The 6,426-nt window shown below is 50.4% G+C and overlaps 1 pseudogene across 1 annotated transcript; it reads left to right on the top strand.

Moving 5' to 3' along the window:
- The first annotated feature begins 619 nt into the window (after window positions 1-619).
- On the top strand, window positions 620-6,426 carry LOC102919472 (paired immunoglobulin-like receptor B; annotated as a pseudogene). Its single transcript, XR_013044498.1, has 12 exons — window positions 620-630; window positions 1,176-1,493; window positions 1,620-1,925; window positions 2,249-2,545; window positions 2,790-3,134; window positions 3,388-3,438; window positions 4,288-4,404; window positions 4,685-4,760; window positions 4,839-4,890; window positions 4,978-5,157; window positions 5,894-6,049; window positions 6,127-6,426. The product of XR_013044498.1 is annotated as a paired immunoglobulin-like receptor B (transcript).

Here is a 6,426-nt window from a genome sequence, read left to right as displayed (position 1 = left end):
GAATGTCATCCTCAGGTGTGTCTCAGGGCAGCAATATGACAGGTTTGTTCTGATGAAGGAAGGACCTCAGAAGCTCTCCTGGATGCTGGACTCACATTATAACCGCTATATTAGACAGTTTCAGGCTCTGTTCTCTGTGGGCCCTGTGACCTCCAGACAAAGGTGGACATTCAGATGCTACAGCCTCAACAGGAAAAGACCACAGGTGTGGTCAGAACCTAGTGACCCCCTGGAGCTCCTGGTCTCAGGTGAGGAACATTCCCTATAATGATGCTGAAATGATATAGATGCCAGGGAGTCCTTGGTGTATGGTGTATGTGAACTGCCAGGGCTCCTGAGCCCATAACACAGAGCATGGTATAGAGTGGGACACAACATACAGAATCCAAGGCAGAGAGTGACAGCAAAGCCCAGGAGGTCCAGGACAGAGATGAATCCTTATGGGGCCTTCTGTTACTCTGAATCAGCTCATGTGCCATCCACAACAGCTCGGGGAACCCCACAGAAGAGATGGAGGAAGGGTTGCAGGAGCCAGAGCACTCAGGACATCAGGAGAACATGGACCACAGAATCTACTAAGCAGGGATCATGAGGGCTCACTGAGACTGAAACAGCAACCATGGAGCCTGCGTGGGTCTGCCATAGGCCCTCTGCACACACGCTGTTACCTTGGGTGTTTTGTTTGTTTTGTTTTGTTTTGTTTTGTTTTGTTTTGTTTTGTTTTGTTTTGTTTTGTTTTTGTTTTGTTTTGTTTTGGAGTTTCTCTGTGTAGCCCTGTCTGCCCTGGAAGTTACTCTGTATCTCTTTCCTGACTGCTGGAATTAAACGCATGCACTACCACTGCCTGGTTCATTTGGGATTTTTGTTAGACTCATAACAATAAGAATGGGGATGTCTCAGATTTTTTTCCTGAACATGGAATCTTTTCCTCCTACTGGGTTGCCTTGTCCAGCCTTAATATGAGTGTGTGTGACTAGTCTTATTGCATGTTGTTATTCTGTGTTCAGTTAATATCACTGGAAAACCTGTTCTTGGTGAAAAGAAACAGAGGAGTAATGGATCTGGAGGAGAGGGGAGGTGGGGAGGCTGCTGTCAGGATGTATTGTATGAGAGAAGAAGAAATTAAAAAGAAAAACTGCCATTTGCAACTGTGACTTTCTCCGTGCCACATTCAGAAAGACCCAACTTCTTCTCTCCTACTTCCTTGCAGGGACCCTCTACAAACCCACCATCAAGGCTGAGCCAGGCTCTGTGGTCACTTACACAAGTGCCGTGACCATCTGGTGTGAGGGGACCATGGATGCAGAAATATGTTTTCTGCATAAAGAGGGAAGCCAGAAACCCTTGGACACAGACACCAGAGAAGCCCGAGAACAAGGCCAAGTTCTCCATCCCTTCTGTGACACAGCAACATGGGGGACAATATCACTGTTACTGTTACAGCTCAGCTGGCTGGTCAGAGCACAGTGACACCCTGGAGATTGTGGTGACAGGTGAGGGGACAGTCAGGGTCTCAGCCCCAGGCTCTGCTCTCAGGAGTATTCACCTCCCACAGCCTAGCCCTGGAGAACACTGTGGCTGTGTGAGCCAATGTAACAATCTGTCTCCTTCTCTCTTAGGAATCTACCACAACAAACCCAGCCTGACAGCCCTGCCCAGCCCTGTGGTGACTTTAGGAGAGAACATGACCCTCCAGTGTGTCTCCCAGGATGGATATGATAAACTTGTTCTCACCAAGGAAGATCAGAAGTTCCTCAGCTCCATGAACTCACAGTATATACACAGTATTATGCCGTACCAAGCCTTGTTCCCTATAGATCATGTAACACCGGACCACAGAGGGACATTCAGATGTTATGGTTACTACAACCAAACTCCACATATGTGGTCAGTACCCAGTGAGCCCCTGAAAATACACATCTCGGGTGAGTCAGCCCCACCACTGACCAATCTGTCCTAATGGGTAGTTTTGGGTAAAGAGTTGTTGAGGGTCGTGTGGTGGTGGCACACACCATAAATCCCAGCACTTGGGAGGCAGAGGCAGGCAGAGTTCCAGGAAAGGGGTCAAAACTACATAGAGAAATCCTGCCTTGAAAAACCAAAAAAAAGTGGTTGAGGAAGAGCCTGGTGGCTGAGCCCGAGCCCCACTCCTGGGGAGAAGCAGTGACGTGTTCAGGGCAGGATGGGAGGGGATCAGTGTTTGGTAAAAACCAGCTCCTCAATCACTAGCCTGTCACCTTCCCTCTAGGTCTGTCCAAGAAGCCCTCCTTGCTGACTCACCAAGGCCATATCCTGGACCCTGGGAAGAGCCTCACCCTGCAGTGTTGCTCTGACATCAACTATGACAGATTTGCCCTGTACAAGTTAGGGGGAGCTGTCTTCACCCAGCAGGTTGTCCAATGGACCCAGGCTGGTTTCTCCTTGGCCAACTTCACTCTGGGCCCTGTGAGCATCAATACTGGAGGCCAATACAGATGCTATGGTGCAAACAACCTCTCCTCCACGTGGTCAGCCTCCAGTGACTCCCTGGATATCCTGATCACAGGTGAGGAACTAAATAGATTTCTTCAGGTACCTATCCTCTTCATGGGTTCTCATGGGGGAGTTAAGGAGGTGATGGCTGGGATGAGGGACAGAGACCTTATTCGGGAAGAGATGTAGAGGCAGGAGAACAGGAGAGGGGCTAAGTCAGAGAAAAGAGACAGAGTACCAGGTGCTCAGGGCAGACCCAGGTGAGGTGTCAGCTCAGAACATTGAAGACAGCCTCTCATCCCCCTTCTTCTCTGTAGGACAGATTCCAGTCGGTCCTTCCCTCTCAGTGAAGCCTAACTCCACAGTACACTCTGGAGACAACGTGACCCTGCTGTGTCAGTCAACAGACCAGGTGGACACTTTCATTCTGTCCAAGGAGGGAGTAGCCCACCAACCCCAGCGATTAAAATCAAAGTCTGAAACTTGGGACCACCAGGCAGAATTCTCCATGAGTGCTGTGACCTCTGCCCTCTCAGGCACCTACAGGTGCTATGGTTCTCAGGACTCATCTCCTTACCTGCTGACACAAGCCAGTGACCCTGTGGAGCTCACAGTCTCAGGTGAGGTGACCCTGAACTCTCAGGGTGACTTACAATCCAAACCCTAGGAGAGCCCTTGACTTGGGTGGGATTAAGGGGACAATAGGAAGGTTAGTCAGAAGGCTTTTCCCTGCCAGAGAATTGGATGCCAGCAGCGGTCCTTCCAGTAATGTCCACTCCATCATCTATTGCAACCTAGGTTTTTGGTAGACAGCGTGGAGATCTTGGGGAGGTTACAGGACAAAGGTAAGAATGTGAGCAGAGACAGGCCCCTGGGTTAGCATCTAACCCTCACCCCCTCTTGTTGGTTTCCTAGCACCCATTGGAACCTCCAGCCCACCACCCTCAAAGTTCATGCCAACATCTGGTGAGTATCAGGCACCTAAGTGCAGGGAGTATCCTCCATCCCCAGGCTGTCTCACAGCTCTTAGTCCACTGAAGTCCTCCTTTCTCTGTCACTTTAGCTTGTGAGTAAGGGACCCAGAGAACCAGGACTTAGAAATTTGGATACAGAAAGTGGCATCCAGAATGTTCTGACTCTGTCTGGAGGATGGGGCAGGTGGATGAGGTGGAGAGCAGGGATCCCAGACATTTGCCTCCCCATCCTGCCTCTGAGGCCCTGAGAACAAACCTCTCTCACCTGCATGGAGTCAGATCCCAGAAGCATAATAAGGACTGTTGAAAAGTGGGGACCAGATGGGCAATAGCTATTTATCGGCTCAATACAGCTGCTTCTGGAGACGCTGACTTGGACCCTTTCTGGATTACCTGCTGTTTCTCTGATTAAAAAGGGGAGAAGCATGGCCCACATGTCTAAATTTCTTTCAGTGCTGGCCTTGGCTGTGACCTCTCCTGACAGAGGAGACCCCAGAACCTGATTCTGCAGTGGGTCTGTCCCACAGTGTTGGTGGTGTGTAGAAAGTGGGGCAGAGGGCCATGGCAGGCCATTGACACTCCTCTGCTCCAGTCAGGAGGCTCTGATCTGGTGGAGAGAAGAGATGGAAATAAGAGGCCCTGGGTTCGACTCCCAGCTCTGCCACTTCCAGTCAAGTGATCTGAGGCAGGTGTCCTGAGGAGACAGAAAAGGAGACATTTCCTTGTTGTATGATTGTGAGGATGGGAGATGATGAGTGCAAAGACCCAGCATGCGTCCGTCACACAGTAGGTACTCAGTTAAGCAGCAACATCCCCACTCATGACATCACTTGTGCCTCAGGACTGGAAAGGTACTTGAAGGTTCTGGTTGGAGTCTCTGTGGCCTTCCTCCTGTTCCTCTTCATCCTCATCTTCCTCCTTCTCCAACGAAGGCATCAGGGAAAATTCAGGAAGGATGGTGAGTAGGCTGTGGGTGACCTGGGTCTCGGGTTCCCCTGTGAAGAGCCAAGCACAGGATCAGGACACCAGCCCCAGGGAAGCCTCAAACTTCAGCTGAGTAGTTTAGAAATACTTGCAGATCTCAGATCAGAAAGAACATGATCTCAGAATATGTGTAATATCATGTGTTCTGTGAGCTTCACCATGTCCTAGGACATTTGCTCATTCACCCATGGTGCAAAGGTCCCTGTATATGCCTAGGTAGAAGGGGAAAGCTGAGATTCTTCTCTCTCTTACAGCCCAGAAAGATACAGAACTGCAATTTTCTGCAGGAGCTGCAGAGCCTGTAACCAGAGACAGAGGCTCCCAGAAGAGGTAACTCATGACTAGAGACATAGACCTCCATCTTCTTGACACACCTCACCGACAACTGACATCTTCTTGTCTCTCCAGATCCAATCCAGCTACTACCACCCAGGAAGAAAACCTTTGTGAGATAAAGAAGGTCCTGGGGAGGGAGATGTCTGAGGACTCAGCATTGCAGGGGTGGTGGAGAGGCTCTGGGGTCTTTGCTATTTGGGTCTGAACTTCTCACTATAGACCCTGGATATCACAACACTCCCTGATTCTCTCTCCGCACCTGGGCCAATACAGAAAACTAAGGGTCAGAGTCATCCCTAGACTCTGGTCAGGAGACATTCTGTTTGTTCTTCTGACAGACGCTTCAGTGGAGGACACACAGGCTGAGGATGGTGCCAAGCTGGACAGTTGGGTGAGGTTTCTGTCCCTATCTGCAGTGCTAAGAATTTAGGGCCCAGTTTAGTCCAGAGGATGCCTTTTTTGTTCTCCTCAGAAGCAACCACAGCTAATCCCTTCCCTCTCTTCTGCAAATACAACCTGCCTCACTCTCTCCTGGTTTTCCATGGATCATGTGTCTCATCGATCCTGTCCCCTTTCTGGCTCCTTGGCATCTGTCTGATTGTCTTCTGAGGGGCAGCCTGGAAGGGAAAGCCCACAGAAACATCTAAGGGACTAGCAGCTGCAGGCAGGAACCAAAGGGAGTGGGCAGAAACATGGGGTTTTGTATTGTTTGTGTGGATGTTTTACAAGCATCTATGTCCCTGCACCACATGCCTGCATGGTGCTCCCAGGGGCCAGAAGAGAGTTCCATGTACCCTGGAATGAGAGTTACAAATGAATGTGGGTTACCTTTTGGGTTCTGGGAACCAAACCTGGATCCTCTGCAATAGTAGCCATTGCTCTTAATCACAGAGCCAACTCTCCAGCCCCCAGAAATGTGTTTTCAGGAAGATGGACTGTGTGGGTACAGCCAAGACAGTTAGAATGTCAAGATAAGATGCCCGAACTGTAGGAAGGAAGCCCAAGAAGATCCTATCAGGAATGCTGTCATCTAAATGGGTCACTCTGGCCTCGCTGTGGAAAACTGGCCAGAGATACCCACGGGAACAGGAAGACACTGTCTGTCCCTCACTACTGCCCTGCTACAGAGACCAGCTGAGGAAGACCCCCAGGGAGAGACAAATGCCCAGGTGAAAGGCTCCAGGCTCAGGAGGGCAGGGGCTGTCCTTCCTTCTGTCATGTCAGGAGAAGTCCTGGACACCAAAGATGGACAAGCAGAAGATGACAGAGAGATGGACAGTCAGGTGAGTCCTGTCCTCCCCAGGACTTCAGCGTCCCCCAAGCCAAGCATAAACCCTCCTGTCACTCTCTCCCACTCCAGGCTGCTGAATCTGAGGAGCCCCAGGATGTGACCTATGCCCAGCTGTGCACCAGGTCACTCAGACAGGGGACAGCTGCACCTCCTCCCTCCCAGGCGTGGGATGCCCCAGAGGAGTCCACTGTATATGCTGCTCTGGCAGTCACTCAACTAGGTTCTGTTCCCAGTAACAAGGAGCAATGACCCTCTGCCTGCTGGGACACCTAACAGAGACCTCCAAGGGATTCTGTGAACTTTTGGGAACCTGATTGCATTTTAACTAACATGATAGATTTTGGAAATAAAGCAGATTTCTCAATAAAC

This window comes from Peromyscus maniculatus, chromosome 1 (genome assembly GCF_049852395.1).
Source record: "Peromyscus maniculatus bairdii isolate BWxNUB_F1_BW_parent chromosome 1, HU_Pman_BW_mat_3.1, whole genome shotgun sequence".
Taxonomy (NCBI): domain Eukaryota; kingdom Metazoa; phylum Chordata; class Mammalia; order Rodentia; family Cricetidae; genus Peromyscus; species Peromyscus maniculatus.
The sequence above is the reverse complement of the archived record's forward strand: the minus strand, read 5'-3'. Positions and strand labels throughout refer to the sequence as shown.